Below are 16364 nucleotides of genomic sequence, written 5' to 3'. Positions count from 1 at the left end.
GATGAACTCAGATGTTAAGTCCCATAGTGCTCGGAGCCATTTGAAACATTTGAAGTAGCAACGATAAAATATTGTACCGAAACGCACGAAGACATTCAGTGGGTCAACAGCTGCTTCGGGACTTCAAGCTGACGCCCAACATAATTAATTGTAAAACATTGCACACAAATAGGGCGTCGCTCTTTCTATCCTTAGCGCTGTGCCTTGGAGGCCCTGAAGGGGTCGTAAGTGGCAGCCGGATACCTTTCGTCACGCTACGGCCGTGTACTCCATCACAGGGCGAATCAGGGCCAGATTCAGTGTGATGCCGCAGTGTGGCTGTAGGGAAGTCTCAGGGTTTAATACTGCGTTAAGGATCTTCAGCCTGCGTTGCGCTTTGCTCCAGGCTTCCTTTATGTATGGTCCCCAGGTGAGATTCCTATCGAACGGGGCGCGCAAGCGTTTTGCCGTGCGCGACCGTGGGATATGGCCTCTCATGATCCGTACCGGCCGGAGGTCGGCATGAACTTCTTTCCTTGTTATGACTAGAACCTGGCTTTTGGTGGGATTGTATTTTCAATCACCATTTGGTGACTGAGACTCCCAGCGTATCGCATGCTGTTGGCGCATGACATTGGAATTGAGACACCTTGTACACAGGACCGTGTCGTCTGCTTACAGTGACAATGCGAACCTGCTCACTTTCGGAGTGTCGGAGGTGTAGAGGGAGTGCAGCAGGGGACCATGGACGGACCCCTACGGCACTCCCCCTGGTATTTGTCCGGCGGATAGAAGACCCTATGCCTTGACATACGACTATGCCAATCTGTTGAGAAGGCTCTCATGCCAAAGGCAGTAAAAGGCCTTGGAGACATCGAGAAGGGCTGTCCCTATGCCTGTCGACTCCGGCGCTGAGTTCCTAGTGGGACACTGTCCTTCCTCGGGGCAGCCGGCCGAAGTGGCCGCGCGGTTCTGGCGCTGCAGTCTGGAACCGCGAAACCGCTACGGTCGCAGGTTCGAATCCTGCCTCGCGCATGGATGTGTGTGATGTCCTTAGGTTAGTTAGGTCTAACTAGTTCTAAGTTCTAGGGGACTAATGACTTCAGCAGTTGAGTCCCATAGTGCTCAGAGCCAGCCCTCGGGGCAGCAAGTCGTACGCCTCGCACAGCTGTCTTCGTGCTCTATTACAGTGACGCTAGCGAGGCGACGAGCCACTGGACCTCCATGACGCCAAGTGAAACAGTGCACCCTAGACTCAACACGCCGCCACCACAGCCGCAAGCGAAGCCGAGGTCCATCTCCTTAGTCACGTGCCGTGGCAAGCACAACACGATGAACTGTTGATATCAGCCCCTTGTGTACAGAGGCTGCCAGCAGCACCAGGCCACCTGTTCATCGATCAGAGTCGGGATCAACGAGAAAACGCATGTCTCCCTCAATACGCTATGTACCAAGATCAATAAAGGTCTTCGTGAGAATTAACCACATTTTTCCTGAGCCTCACAGCCCGTCACCAACAATCATTCATCCCTCAGCGTGCCAAGAACGCTACAAAGGATTCGAGTTCACTGACAGCCCAGATAGTTTAGGATGGTTGTGTGTTTGTAATGATTTTGGGACGTTTCTACCAGACAGGCCTCACGCAGAGCATCGAAAACGTTCAAAAAAGAGCAGTTTCTTTTGTATTATATCGAAGTAGAGGAGAGAGTATCAGGACATGACACACTAGTTCGCGTGGCAATGACTAAAAAAAGACCTGTGTCGTTCCGACGAATCATTTTCACGAAATCTCAAACACCAAATTTCGCCTCCGAATTGGAAAATATTTTGAACACCCATCTGCTTAGTTAGGAATGATCATCTTAATAAAACAAGAGAAACTAGAGCTGACAGAGCAAGATTTAAGTGTTCGTTTTTCTCACGTGCTCTTCGGGAGTGAAACGAGAATGAAATGACTTGAAGGTTCTTCGATGAACCCTCTGACAGACATTTAAGTGTCAGTTGCAGAATAGTCATGTAGATGTAGACGTACAGCAACATCGGCACAAACTGATGGGTCTACGGGATCAAATCATCAATAAGTGGCTTCAGCTGTGAAGCATACCTGAAGAAAACCAGTGGAAAACAAGCTACTCTCTCCTGTGCAAGCCTCGTCATCTCCGAGTAACTACTACAACCTACATCCTTCTGAACCCTGTGTAGTCATCTCTCGTTTTCCTTCTACGATTTTTACCCCCCACGCTTCCCCCGCAGTACTAGATTGGTGACCCCTTGATGTCTCAGAATGTGTCCCACCGACCTATCCCTTCTCATTAGTTGCGTGATCCACCTGTCTAATCTTCAGCACTCTTCTGTAGTACCACATTTCAAAAGTTTCTGTTCTCTTCTTGTCCAAACTATTTATCGCCCATGTTTCACTTCCATACATGGCTACACTCCATACAAATACTTTCAGCAAAGACTTTCTGACATTTAAGTCTACACTCGATGTTAACAAATTTCTCTTCTTCAGAAATGCTTTCCTTGACATCGCCAGTCTACATTTTATACCCTCTGTACTTCGACCATCCTTAGTTATTTTTCTGCCCAAATAGCAGAACTCATCTACTACTTTAAGTGTCTCATTTCCTAATCTGATTTCGTCAAAATCACCTGATTTAATTCGACTACATTTCATTATCCTCGTTTTGGTTTTGTTGATATTCATCATGTATCCTCCTTTCAAGATACTGTCCATTCCGTTCATCTGTTCTTCCAAGTCCTTTGCTGTCTCTGCAGAATTACCATATCATCGGAAAACCTCAACTTTTTTATTTCTTCTCCCTGGATATTAATTCCTACTCCAAATTTTTCTTTGGTTTCCTTTACTCCTTGTTCAATGTATACATTGAATGACATAGGAGAAAGGCTACAATCTTGTCTCATTCCTTTTTAACCAATGCTTCCCTTTCATGCCCCTCGACTCTTATAGCCCCTACCTGGTTTCTGTACAAATTGTAAACAGCCTTTCACTGCCTGTATTTTACATCTACCATCTTGAAAGAGAGTACTCCATTCAACAATGTCAAAAGCTTCCTCTATGTCTACAAATGTTATAAACGTAGGTTTGCCTTCCCTTAACTTGGCTTCCAAGATAAGTCTTAGGATCAGTACTGTCTCGCGCGATCCAACATTTCGACGGAGTCCAAATTGATCTTCCCCGAGGGCGGCTTCTACCAGTTTTACCATTGGTCTGTAAATAATCCTTGTCAGTAGTTTGTAATCGTGACTTATTGAACTGATGGTTCGGATGGTTCGGTAATTTACATACCAGATGACAACTGTTTTCTTTGGAAGTGGGATTATGTTTGCGTATAAATCAATTTTTTTCCTCATATTAATTGATTACCAATTATTGAGCTGTTCCTTATTCTTATACCACATATAAAAACAAAATTTTCAGTAGTCAAAAAAAAATTTTTAGAACTATAAATACAATGTTAAAATTGTAAAGGAAAATCTTACACATATTCATTGTAATATTAATTTAACAAAGATATTAATTGTAACAGTACACAATGTTTTTAGTATTTACTACAGGTGTAATAATAAATAAATTCTTGCGTGGACTTACTATCGAGGATTTTACGTTAAGGTAACTGTAGCAGAAACATAAAGATCTGAAAGCTATATTTATTCCACAGTACTCACTAGCGGCTACTCAACTTCAGGTGCTTCAATATTATCAGGACCATCAGCCCAGCAACCACAGAAACAATGGAGCACTTGCTCGCGAAAGGCAAAGGTCCCGAGTCGAGTCTCGGTCCGGCATGCAGTTTTAATCTGCCAGGAAGTTTCATATCAGCGCACACTCCGCTGTAGACTGAAAATTTCATTCTAGAAACATCCCCCAGGCTGTGACTGGGCTATGTCTCCGCAATATCCTTTCTTCCAGGAGTGCTAGTTCTGCAAGGTTCGCAGGAGAGCTTCTGTGAAGTTTGGAAGGCAGGAGACGAGGTACTGGTGGAATTAAGGCTGTGAGGACGGAGCGTAAATCGTGCTTGGGTAGCTCAGCTGGTAGAGCACTTGCCTGCGAAAGGCGAAGGTCCCGAGTTCGAGTCTCGGTAAGGCACACGGTTTTAATCTGCCAGTGTTTCACTCCAGACATTGTATTTTACGTGCTTGTTACTACTTTTGTACCCAAAAATGCTTTAAATGGCTCTGAGCACTATGGGACTTAATTTCTGAGGTAATCAGTCCCCTAGAACTTAGAACTACTTAAACCTAACAAACCTAAAGACATGACACACATCCATGGCAGAGGCAGGATTCGAACCTGGGACCGTAGCGGTCGCGCGGTTTCAGACTGTAGCGCCTAGAACCGCTCGGCCACCACGGCCGGCTTTTGTTTCCACGCCCATACAATTAGGGGTGGCAGAAGTATTTTACACCCACAGTAACTGCATGCTGGTACTAAGCTACGTGAGTACACACACACACACACACACACACACACACACACACACAGACACACACACACACACACACTCATTACTCAATAAACAATCATAGCCGGCCGAAGTGGCCGTGCGGTTAAAGGCGCTGCAGTCTGGAACCGCAAGACCGCTACGGTCGCAGGTTCGAATCCTGCCTTGGGCATGGATGTTTGTGATGTCATTAGGTTAGTTAGGTTTAACTAGTTCTAAGTTCTAGGGGACTAATGACCTCAGCAGTTGAGTCCCATAGTGCTCAGAGCCATTTGAACCATTTAAACAATCATAATTAAACAGCCATGCAGCGGACAGGAATTTTTATCGAATGTAGACACGATTGAAGACGTGTTGAGTGAAGAAAGTAACTTACTGCTTCTATCTGGTATGACAGTTAATCAAGGGATGCTGCCGGTGAAATAGAGAGGACCCGAGGCCGCCTTGCGACACGACACGCATGCTGTCTAAGTTACGAGGCTGGTAACGTCCTGACATCAGAAGCGGACCAACACTGAGCAGAATGAGATAACCGGAGAAGCATGAACACGCACATTGTCTTGTTTGAATACCACGTTTTCCTGACATTGTGGGGCGATATGTTATAACTTGATTAAAGAGAAAGCTACAGTTGATAGGATACATCCTGTGGCATCAAAGAGTCATCTGTTTTGTAAGGAAGGAAGTGTGAGGGGTCAGAGTTGTTTAGGGAGATTAAGGCTTGACCATATGTGGTAAGCAATAATAGCTGTCGTAGTATAAAGGATAGGCGGATGCATACAATCACGATGCTTTACACACCTACCCCGATCTTTATTGAACACCGGAAGATCACTCTCATTAAATGGCTTCCTATACTATGATGCCCCCAACTGTGATACAGTATGCCAGTCTCTGGCACACCTGTCTTTTGACAGACACTGCACTCGCAGACGAGAGCAGAAGAGACAATCTCTTCTCGTCATGAATCACAGTTTACCTCCATCTATCCCTCCAGCTTTCCCTATCGCTGTATTTCGAGATGGGTTGCATCATGATAAATAATAGAAAGATGGAGTCACAAGGTGTATCCATGTTCACAGCTTAAGTTTCACCAAGGTTCTTAATAGTCCCAGCTGGTTCTCTGGGCACAAAATTGTTCCGATGTTTTGTGACTGGTGAGGAGTTATTCACGTGGAAAAGTGTGCCTCAGCTGTCAGAAATAGGGATTCAAGTGCGACTTTTCTAAATGTCTATGAGCTACCAGCAAATAGTGCCTTGATAGTTAAGTTCAAGGATTTCTTCGTGAGAAAAGATCTGAACAATGCGTTTCACATAACGGACCAGGAAATCGATGACCACACACTTGCTTTAACATTGGAGACTAAATATATTGAAAACAATAGCAAGAAAGCCGTAAAAGTATTCACAATTATCAAGTGCGAGAGAACCAGATTGCAGATTACCTGGAAGTCAATATGAAACTTACATCTCTACAGCAGAAAATACGGGCTATCACGGATTAACGTATGCACTCTAAGACAAAAAAAGCGACGCACCAAGAAAGATTTATCCGAACGGGACGGTAGATGTGATGCACATGTACAGACAAGCACTCGATTACAACTTCAGAAAAATTGTACGATTGTTCAAGAAAAAGAGCTTCACAAACTCAGCAAATCAGTAACGTGTTAGTCTACCTTTGGCGGTTATACTACCAGATATTCGGCTTGGCAGTAATTGAATGGGTTGTTGGATGACCTCCTAAGGGATATCGTGCCAAATTCTGTCCGGTTGGAGCGCATGGTCGTCAAAATTGCGGAGCTGGTTGGAGGGCGCTGTCCTTATTGCAGCTAGGGAGAAAATCCGGCGACCTTGCTGGCCAAGATAGGGTTTGACAAGGAAGACAAACAGAAGAAACCCGCACCGTGAGCGGCCGGGCAGTTTCTTCCTGAAACGTAAGTCCAGGATGGCTTACCATTAAGGGCAACAAAACGTGGCGCAGAACATCAATGACGTATCGCCGTGCTGTAGTGGTGCGGCGGATCACAACTAAAGAGCATCTGGTATGTGATGAAATGGCACCTCAGACAGTCACTGCTGCTTGTCGAGCAGTATGGCAGGCGACCAGTTGGTATCCAACGACCGTCCGTGGCGTCTGAGGACACATCTTCGCTGGTCCCGGGGGCTCGATTCGAAGCGGAACTCATCACAAGACAATTCCACTCCAGTCAGTGAGTTTCCAGGCCGAAGACGTGACTGGAGATGCGCTTGACAACCTGACTGTCACCCGCCAAAAGACCCTACAACCAGTAGTGATGGTCTCGGGGTACCACTTCTTCTCAAAGCACAACTACTGTCGTTGTCCCCCGCTGCACGCTTACAACATAGCAATACGTCGACGATATTCTACACCCCATTTTGTTGCACTTCCCTGGTTTACATTTCAGCAAGATAATGCACGGCTGCACACGACGGGAGTTTCTGCTGCTTGTCTTCATGCCTGCAAAACTCTGACTTGGCCAGCTATAGTGCCGGATCTCTCCCCAATTGAGAACTTTGGGAGCGTTGCGAGCAGGGCAATCCAAACAGCTCGGGATTTTGACAATCTGACGCGGAAATAAGACAGAAGTTGGTACGATATCCCTCAGGGGGACATTCAACAACTTTATCATCCAAAGCCAAGCCAATAACTGCCTGCATAAGGGTTAAAGGTGGACCAACACGTTACTGACTTGCTCAATTTGTGAAGCTCTTTCTCTTGAATAAATGTCCGCCGCCGGTAGCTGAATCGTCAGCTTGACGAATTGTGAATCCTTTGGGCCCGGGTTCGATTCCCGGCTGGATCGGGGAATTTTCTCCGCCCAGGGACTGCGTGTTGTGCTGTCTTCATCATCATCCTTTCATCCTCATCGGCTGCAGGTCATCGAAACGTCGTCAAATTGAAAGACCGGCACCCGGCGAACGGTCTGCCCGACGGAGGCCCTACCCATACGAATAAATAAATAAAATCTTGAATAAATCATACAACTTTTCTGAAATTGTAATCGTTTGTTTGAGTGTACGTGTACATTACATCTACTAATTTCCGTCCCATTCAAATGCTTCCTTCACGATGTGCCCTTTCTTTGTCTTACAGTGTGTATTTCGTTTCTGTCTTTGATACAGTGGGCTGTTTTATTTATTTATTATATACTGTCTCCCTTTAATGAACTATTCTCCATTTAGGTTGCATGTGCATGTCAAAACGGTGGGATGTAGCTGGACTCTGATCTTGATTCGTGTCTTTCGCGTGCTCCCGCTACAAATTACGCCATCCGAGTGAAATTTTGAACCCAGATGCGTACCCTTTAGGAAATAATTGTAACATACTGAGCACAATAAAGCGATACCCTGGCCTCCAATTTGATTGAAATATATTCGGTTTCTGAGGAGATGTTTTCGGATGAAAGGATGAATGACTCAGCTTAGATATTTCTGTTGCTCGATGTATAAGTTCATGAGCCATGTACTTATTTCGTGAGTCCAACTAGAGTCGAATATTGTAGATAGTAATATTAAAAACTAGCGTTGTTCGTATCAGCATTCTAATTGGTAGCACCGCTTAAATGTTGTTCCTCGTAGTTAAGTCTGTGGGACAAGCTATGGTAAGCTGGTATAAGTACGGCTATGTGCATGGTTCTTTGATGCTCTTAAGTCTAAATAAACGTTGTAGAGGTTTTGAGTCCTAAAACTTGATTCCTCATTCTCTAAACATCGGAAGAGAACAATGCTTTTGTTTACCAAAACGATAAATAATACAAGCAAGAATAAAACATACAAAAGTGGATAGAGGTAAGTGGTAAGAGCAGAAAAAATCCTACGGGTGCCTGCCGATTTGTTATTATCATGCTGAGGGAAAGCACGACATTTGCACATCTTCGCCTGTATGCGAGTTTTACGAGTCACATTTCGTTGCAGCGTCACAATGTACTATGTACGAGTATCTGGCAAGAGATACAGTAATACTGAAAAGACAGAATGAACAGCAGATGTACACGTAAGGAAGAAGACAGCGGACAGAAACACTACGAGAAGCAAGGTGTTCTACGGATGAGAAGGACTGAGGCTGCTGTGAAAGCTTCTTGGAGAGGCAGCCAAATCGTGGAAACATTTAATAGCGGTCCCCACTCAACTGCCGAGGAAAGCGAAGCCAAGCGATTCCACGATCCGAAAGCGGCAGCTGGACATATGAGGGTCAAAGTCCCTGCCGGTATGTGCTGCGTCTCTCAAGTATTCCACTCTGCTTCTCCTGCCTCCTGTTTTAGGTTGACTGGAGTCAGAAGGTAGACTTACGTTCCTGAAACCTGAGACTGCATTAGGGAATCCTTCACAGACCGCGTTGGCATTCCTTGTAATACTACACGCGTCATCTAGAAAATAACGCTTACATAAGTTTGGTGACTTTATGGAGTGATCACTGATCACAATGAGTACTTCTATCTCGATGGAGGATGTTAATACATACATACTATGCCCTCGTAGTCGATAATCAGTTGGACTGACGACATAATTCTGTACACTGGGTGACCAAATGTCCAGTCTTTTTGATAGCATTTTGAATTCAGATTCGTCCACGGACTCTCGCATTAATTTTTCCATGGAACATTTTTTTAATTGTATCTCTTTGTGTGTGTGGGAGCTAAACTTACATCAAAAGTGCGTTTGCGATTTTTTTATCGGGAATATAAGTATAATATGCCCGTCGCTATCATCTTTTTGATGAATCAAATTCTCTGACTTGAGATTCAGATAAAGTTGTTAACTTCAGTCATGAAATCTAGTAGTATTGTTAAGCCCACATGTTTGAAATTTGATTGAATTGTTTTTAAGTCTGTGTTTCAAGGTTAATATTTGTTTTCGGTTTACGTATTTGGGCACTAGATTTTACAAACATCTACAAGTTAAGAGGAAACGGCAAATTGCGGTCTCCTTCGAAGCAAGTTGATGAAAATGGTGGCCTGCCACGTCTTTAATGAAGAATCTATTACTTTTAAACATCAGTCCATTGCATCTTGTTCAGAGCTCCACCACTGAAAAATTTCTAAAACGTACATTGTTACCACGATCATCAACTTTGTGTTTGGTACTGAGATCGGTAACACTCCTAAAGGTTCTGAAATCTTTCAATTTTACAGGCTGGAATGCTGGAACAATGAAATGTGAAGTTATGATGGAGCGTTCCTTCAGGAGCAACCAGTTTAGTCATTGAGAGTGCCTACAGCAATGAAAATCTGTGCTTTAAGCCCTTATGGAAGTGAATATCAAAATAATCGGAGAGATAGCTCTTCACAGAATAAGAGTCCGACACTGATAAAGCTGATTCACCATTATATCAAGAGATATCAGTAGCATGCATACATATTTCAATATCCAGATCGACCACAATGTGCTTTACGTCCTTATGGTTCTCAGCACCTCAGCTGGTTTTAGTCCAGATTCTGTCAATTTAGGGCTCTCCTTGACAAACCAGTTAAGCGTATTTCTCTCCATAGTTCCTTCTAGGAGCTTGATGTACAAGGTGTAAGTAGGCTGTTTAGGTTTTTATGTTGGTAACGCCACGCTGCGCTCTGTATGAAAATCACTGACTGTGCTGTGTGCAGTCTGTGGCTGGTTGGACTCATTGTTGGAATATTCGCTTGAGTAGTGTTGGGCAGTTGGATGTGAACAGCGCGTAGTGTTGCGCAGTTGGAGGTGAGCCGCCAGCAGTGGTGGATGTGGGGAGAGAGATGCCAGAGTTTTGAGAGCGGACGGTATGGACGTGTGTCCGTCACAAAGACGAAATTTGTAAGACTGGATATCATGAACTGATATATATATATATATATATATATATATATATATATATATATATACTCCTGGAAATTGAAACAAGAACACCGTGAATTCATTGTCCCAGGAAGGGGAAACTTTATTGACACATTCCTGGGGTCAGATACATCACATGATCACACTGACAGAACCACAGGCACATAGACACAGGCAACAGAGCATGCACAATGTCGGCACTAGTACAGTGTATATCCACCTTTCGCAGCAATGCAGGCTGCTATTCTCCCATGGAGACGATCGTAGAGATGCTGGATGTAGTCCTGTGGAACGGCTTGCCATGCCATTTCCACCTGGCGCCTCAGTTGGACCAGCGTTCGTGCTGGACGTGCAGACCGCGTGAGACGACGCTTCATCCAGTCCCAAACATGCTCAATGGGGGACAGATCCGGAGATCTTGCTGGCCAGGGTAGTTGACTTACACCTTCTAGAGCACGTTGGGTGGCACGGGATACATGCGGACGTGCATTATCCTGTTGGAACAGCAAGTTCCCTTTCCGGTCTAGGAATGGTAGAACGATGGGTTCGATGACGGTTTGGATGTACCGTGCACTATTCAGTGTCCCCTCGACGATCACCAGTGGTGTACGGCCAGTGTACGAGATCGCTCCCCACACCATGATGCCGGGTGTTGGCCCTGTGTGCCTCGGTCGTATGCAGTCCTCATTGTGGCGCTCACCTGCACGGCGCCAAACACGCATACGACCATCATTGGCACCAAGGCAGAAGCGACTCTCATCTCTGAAGACGACACGTCTCCATTCGTCCCTCCATTCACGCCTGTCGCGACACCACTGGAGGCGGGCTGCACGATGTTGGGGCGTGAGCGGAAGACGGCCTAACGGTGTGCGGGACCGTAGCCCAGCTTCATGGAGACGGTTGCGAATGGTCCTCGCCGATACCCCAGGAGCAACAGTGTCCCTAATTTGCTGGGAAGTGGCGGTGCGGTCCCCTACGGCACTGCGTAGGATCCTACGGTCTTGGCGTGCATCCGTGCGTCGCTGCGGTCCGGTCCCAGGTCGACGGGCACGTGCACCTTCCGCCGACCACTGGCGACAACATCGATGTACTGTGGAGACCTCACGCCCCACGTGTTGAGCAATTCGGCGGTACGTCCACCCGGCCTCCCGCATGCCCACTATACGCCCTCGCTCAAAGTCCGTCAACTGCACATACGGTTCACGTCCACGCTGTCGCGGCATGCTACCAGTGTTAAAGACTGCGATGGAGCTCCGTATGCTACGGCAAACTGGCTGACACTGACGGCGGCGGTGCACAAATGCTGCGCAGCTAGCGCCATTCGACGGCCAACACCGCGGTTCCTGGTGTGTCCGCTGTGCCGTGCGTGTGATCATTGCTTGTACAGCCCTCTCGCAGTGTCCGGAGCAAGTATGGTGGGTCTGACACACCGGTGTCAATGTGTTCTTTTTTCCATTTCCAGGAGTATATATATATATATATATATATATATATATATATATATATATATATATATATATGAATATTTTTGAACACTATTAAGGTAAATACATTGTTTGTTCTCTATCAAAATCTTTCATTTGCTAACTATGCCTATCAGTAGTTAGTGACTTCAGTAGTTAGAATCTATTATTTAGCTGGCAGTATTGGCGGTCACTGTATTGCAGTAGTTCGAGTAACGAAGATTTTTGTGAGGTGAGTGATTCATGAAAGGTATAGGTTATTGTTAGTCAGGGCCATTCTTGTGAATGGATTATTGAAAGTCACATTGCGTTGCGCTAAAAGTATTGTGTATCAGTTTACTTATGATCACAATAAGTAAAGAGAGAAATATCTGAGTATGTTCAGTTTTACTCAGCTGTCTCTGTATCAAATAACGTGGAAGTTTACCAGCACATTAATTTATAATTTTTCTAAGGGGACGTTACAAAGGTGTCTCATATTCTTTCATTCTTTATCCCGCCGATTTTCGTCTTACCCAGGATCCCTCCCAGCAAGGGTATCTCTGCTGTCTGTATTCTGCTCAGATCTTTCCTTGTCTAAATCCAACATTCTGATCCACAGCTCAAAATTGGCAGATAACATGACTTGCACATCGTGATATTTGCTTTGGCAATAGTTCCCAATTTCTAATTATGTCCGATACGCAATAATAAAATTTCTAACAGTTTTCTGTTTTCTCCGAAATTTGATCCTTAATGTTTCCTTTCTAGATTAATTTACTTCCTAGATTCTTGATAGCATCTCTTTTTTTAATAATTTTTTCCATTGCAACTTACGTCCTTCTGGAGATTTTCATTACTTCTGTTGTTGTCAAGCTTATTTCCATTTTTCATTCTTCAGTTAACAGCTGCCTAGTATTCAGTTGTTCCTCCAATTTCTGCTCGTTTTGTCCTAAATAATCACATCGTCTGCTTATCCTATGATTTTCATGTAATCTACAGTCGACCTTCGGCGAACGTTCCTTATGATGTTGTCCATGACTCGATTATAACACTATTAAGGCATTTTTTGTACATGTTCCAGATTCTCAGCTGCATTCCTTTTTACTTTTCAAGTCTGTTGAGACCTTGCCATATCTCATCCTTTATAACAATGTCATAAGACATTTTTGTATATATGAATGCACGAGTATTTCGGAAGCTGTACGAATTGCTGGACGTTCGAGGAGTGCTCTGGTAAGTGTCTTCAACACTTGGTGAAACCAAGATGAAACCACGTCTGAACGTGGATGTCGGACGTCATACGCTGGGCAGACTGGTAAAACATCACAGGCTACGAACTGTGGCGGAACTAACATCAAACTTTAGTGTTAGGTGGAGTCTGAACACACAGTGCACCGAACACTCCTAACGATGGGCCTCCACAGCCGACGACTCATGCATGTACCAAAGTTATCACCACAGCATTGGCAACTACGACTGAAATGGAAATGTGAGCGCAGGCACAGGGCGTTGGCGCAGTAGCTGAGCTTTGCACGGTCTGATGAATCCCGATACCTCCTTCACCATGACAGTGGGAGGAGGCGAATTCTTCGTCTTCCAAGGGAACAGCTCCTTGACACCTGCACTGAGGGACGGAAGAAGCTGATGATGGCTGCATCATGCTGTGGGGAAAATTCACGTGGGCGCCCATAGATCCAGTGGAGCTCGTGCAACGCACCATAATGGCCAAGGAGTATCGTACACTGGTTACAGACCACGTGCACTCATCCATGATGATCACGTTTCCCGACAGCAGTAGCATTTTTCAGCAAGATAATGCACGATGTTATAAGGCCCAGAGTGCGACTAAGTGATTCGAGGGACACAGTGGCGAGTTTCAATTGATGGCTGCCCCCTCCCTCCCCCCCCCCCCCCCACCAACTTGCCAGATCTGAACCCGATCGAACACATCGGGGATGTGATTGAACGTGGCATCAGAGGTCATCGCCTCACCCTCCCCGGAACTTACGGGAATTAAGCGAGTTGTGTGTGCAGATGTGGTGCCAGCTCCCTCCAGCGACCTACCAAGGCCTCATTGCTTCCATGCAACGATGCATCACCGCTGTTATACTTGCAAAACTTGCACATATTGAGTAGGTGGTCATTATGTTCTAGCTGATCAGTATATAGTTGATCTTCCAGTTCGATATCCTCGCCGTTCTTCTCTTGTGGTTTTATCTTCGTCTTGGTTTTCCGTATCTTTTCATAAGTCTTCATGCAGTGGTACAGTAGTCCTGTTCCTCTCTATTTCTCACAGAAGGCCTTGTTTCCCTTCTTAAAGACAACAAATGTCTTTGTCTAGTCATCAGGCATCTTTCCTTGTGTCCATACTATCCTCTATACAGCCAATGAATGAAATGATGCACGTAATTATAGCCACATATCGCTCATGTCAATCTCTTGTAGAATTTGAGAGGTTCCCTACCCTCCTTTGCATGTCACCTCTCATTATCAACAATTATATTATCGTTTTTAGTCACTGCACGGTGGTAACAGGCCGAATAAGGTCATTATAATGAGAGTATTTGTACTGAGAACTCAAATACTTTTCACTTGAATCCTATGCATGTTGAGATACTTCCCTGGGTGACCTGTGCGAGGCGAACACCGGTTGGGGACTGCAAGTCTGCGAATGGTCAGACGGTCGTACGTCAGTGGGCTTAAGCGCCTGGTGGGACGACTGACGTCGGTCGATCTTCGCCTATTGTATGCAGGCGAAACGACCTGCGAAACGCAGTTTATGTGTTTACCGTTCCGGTGCTTCTGGAACGAAGACTGCTGGCGACGACTGACTGTGTTGTCTTCATGATTAAGAATACTTGTGGACTGTGCCCTCCTGGGCGTGACTGTCTGGCGGCGGATGGCCGGTGGTCTAGGCATGTTGTTTTCGTAGCCGGTCAAACGGCAAGATCAGTGTCCTCAGCTGAATAGCAGAGGCATGATTGGTCAACTTAAACTGAGGCTAGTTGACGTCATAAAACCCTGCTCGAAATTGGAGGGAACAGTCGCTATTGGCGCGAATAATGTTCTGAGACAGTGGGGGGAGGGGGAATTTTGGAATCAGCACTGAATGCTGATTCGCGGTTTTCGAGAATAGTAGGGAGTTGAGCAACGCTGGCTTCGCTCTTGCGTTGCACGGGTGCAGGGCATTCTAGATATAATCTTCGTCGGAGTCGGACGGTCTTGCGACTTAGTCGCACATTTTCGGCAGAACTTAGAATCCTCGGACAGCCTTCGAGCAGAAGTCTGCGCCTACATCATCAGAACGCTGACTACCCACGACGTATTGCATATTTCAGGACTAGTACAGTTTTTGCGGCTTCAGCATTGTAGGACGTATCATTTTTATACTGAATCACTCAGCAGCACGCGTGCTCGCTTTGCTACAAGTCCACTTTGCTTGTTTCTCCACGTGACCCCATTTGAGGTCCCACTGATAATCACAATGCTGCATTACAGTCGGGGGAGTAATATTTGATTCTTTAGGACCTCCAGTCATTATCGTCAATCTATTGCATCACAGAGAGTAGGAGCCCCTTGTTCTCGAGCCAACTTTTATTCTCATAGTTGTTCAGTACACCTATCCTTTAACCTACAGTTTGTGTCGATAATCATGTGCACTTACGTTCTGATGTATAATAAATTTCATTGTAATATTTAAGCCGCATATCATTTCATAGATATATGCAGAATCCCATTTCCTGCTGTATATTACGATAAAGTTCTCTTTTTCTTTTCTCTGAGTAGATTACGATTTTTATTAAATTATAGTGAGTGTGTACTCCTTATTTTACCAACTAGCAGGGTGAACCATAATTTCCTTTCGTTACGTTGTGCGCATAATTAATTAGGTAGTAGGTAAGGAGTGCATGTCTCCTTCTCTTACAAAATTTGTCACAATTAAAGAGGTAAAAACTCTTCTCCACCCCGGCACTTCGCAAATTATGAAACATGTTCTGGTGCTCACACATTATTTTGTTCATGGAGTACGAAAATATTCTCTATAAAAACCCATCATGGATTCCGTACACAGAAATTTTGCGAAACATAGTTCGCTCTGTTTCAAAATGTTCAAATGTGTGTGAATTCCTAATGGGCGAAACTGCTGAGGTCATCGGTCCCTAGACTTACACACTACTTAAACTAATTTACGCTAAGGATAACACACACACCTAGGCCTGAGGGAGGACTCGAAACTCCGGCGGGAGAGCGCCCTGTTTGTGCATGAAATAAAGAGCAACGTAGTCAAACGAATCCAGCTAGATACTGCGTTCCTTGAATTCCTGACGGCATTCGAGACAGTTTCGCGCTGTTGTGCAGTGAACAAAGTAGGACCTTCCAGAATGAGATTTTCACTCTGCAGCGGAGTGTGCGCTAATATGCCTGCAAGGTTCGCAGGAGAGCTTCTGTAAAGGTTGGAAGGTAGGAGACGAGATACTGGCAGAAGTAAAGCTGTGAGTACCGGGTGTGAGTCGTGCTTCGGTAGCTCAGATGGTAGAGCACTTGCCCGCGAGAGGCAAAGGTCCCGAGTTCGAGTCTCGGTCGGGCACACAGTTTTAATCTGTCAGGAAGTATCAAAGTAGGACCCTGTCAACTATGGTACCAGATT

This window comes from Schistocerca americana, chromosome 4 (genome assembly GCF_021461395.2).
Source record: "Schistocerca americana isolate TAMUIC-IGC-003095 chromosome 4, iqSchAmer2.1, whole genome shotgun sequence".
Lineage (NCBI taxonomy): Eukaryota > Metazoa > Arthropoda > Insecta > Orthoptera > Acrididae > Schistocerca > Schistocerca americana.
Note: the sequence above shows the minus strand (reverse complement) of the source record.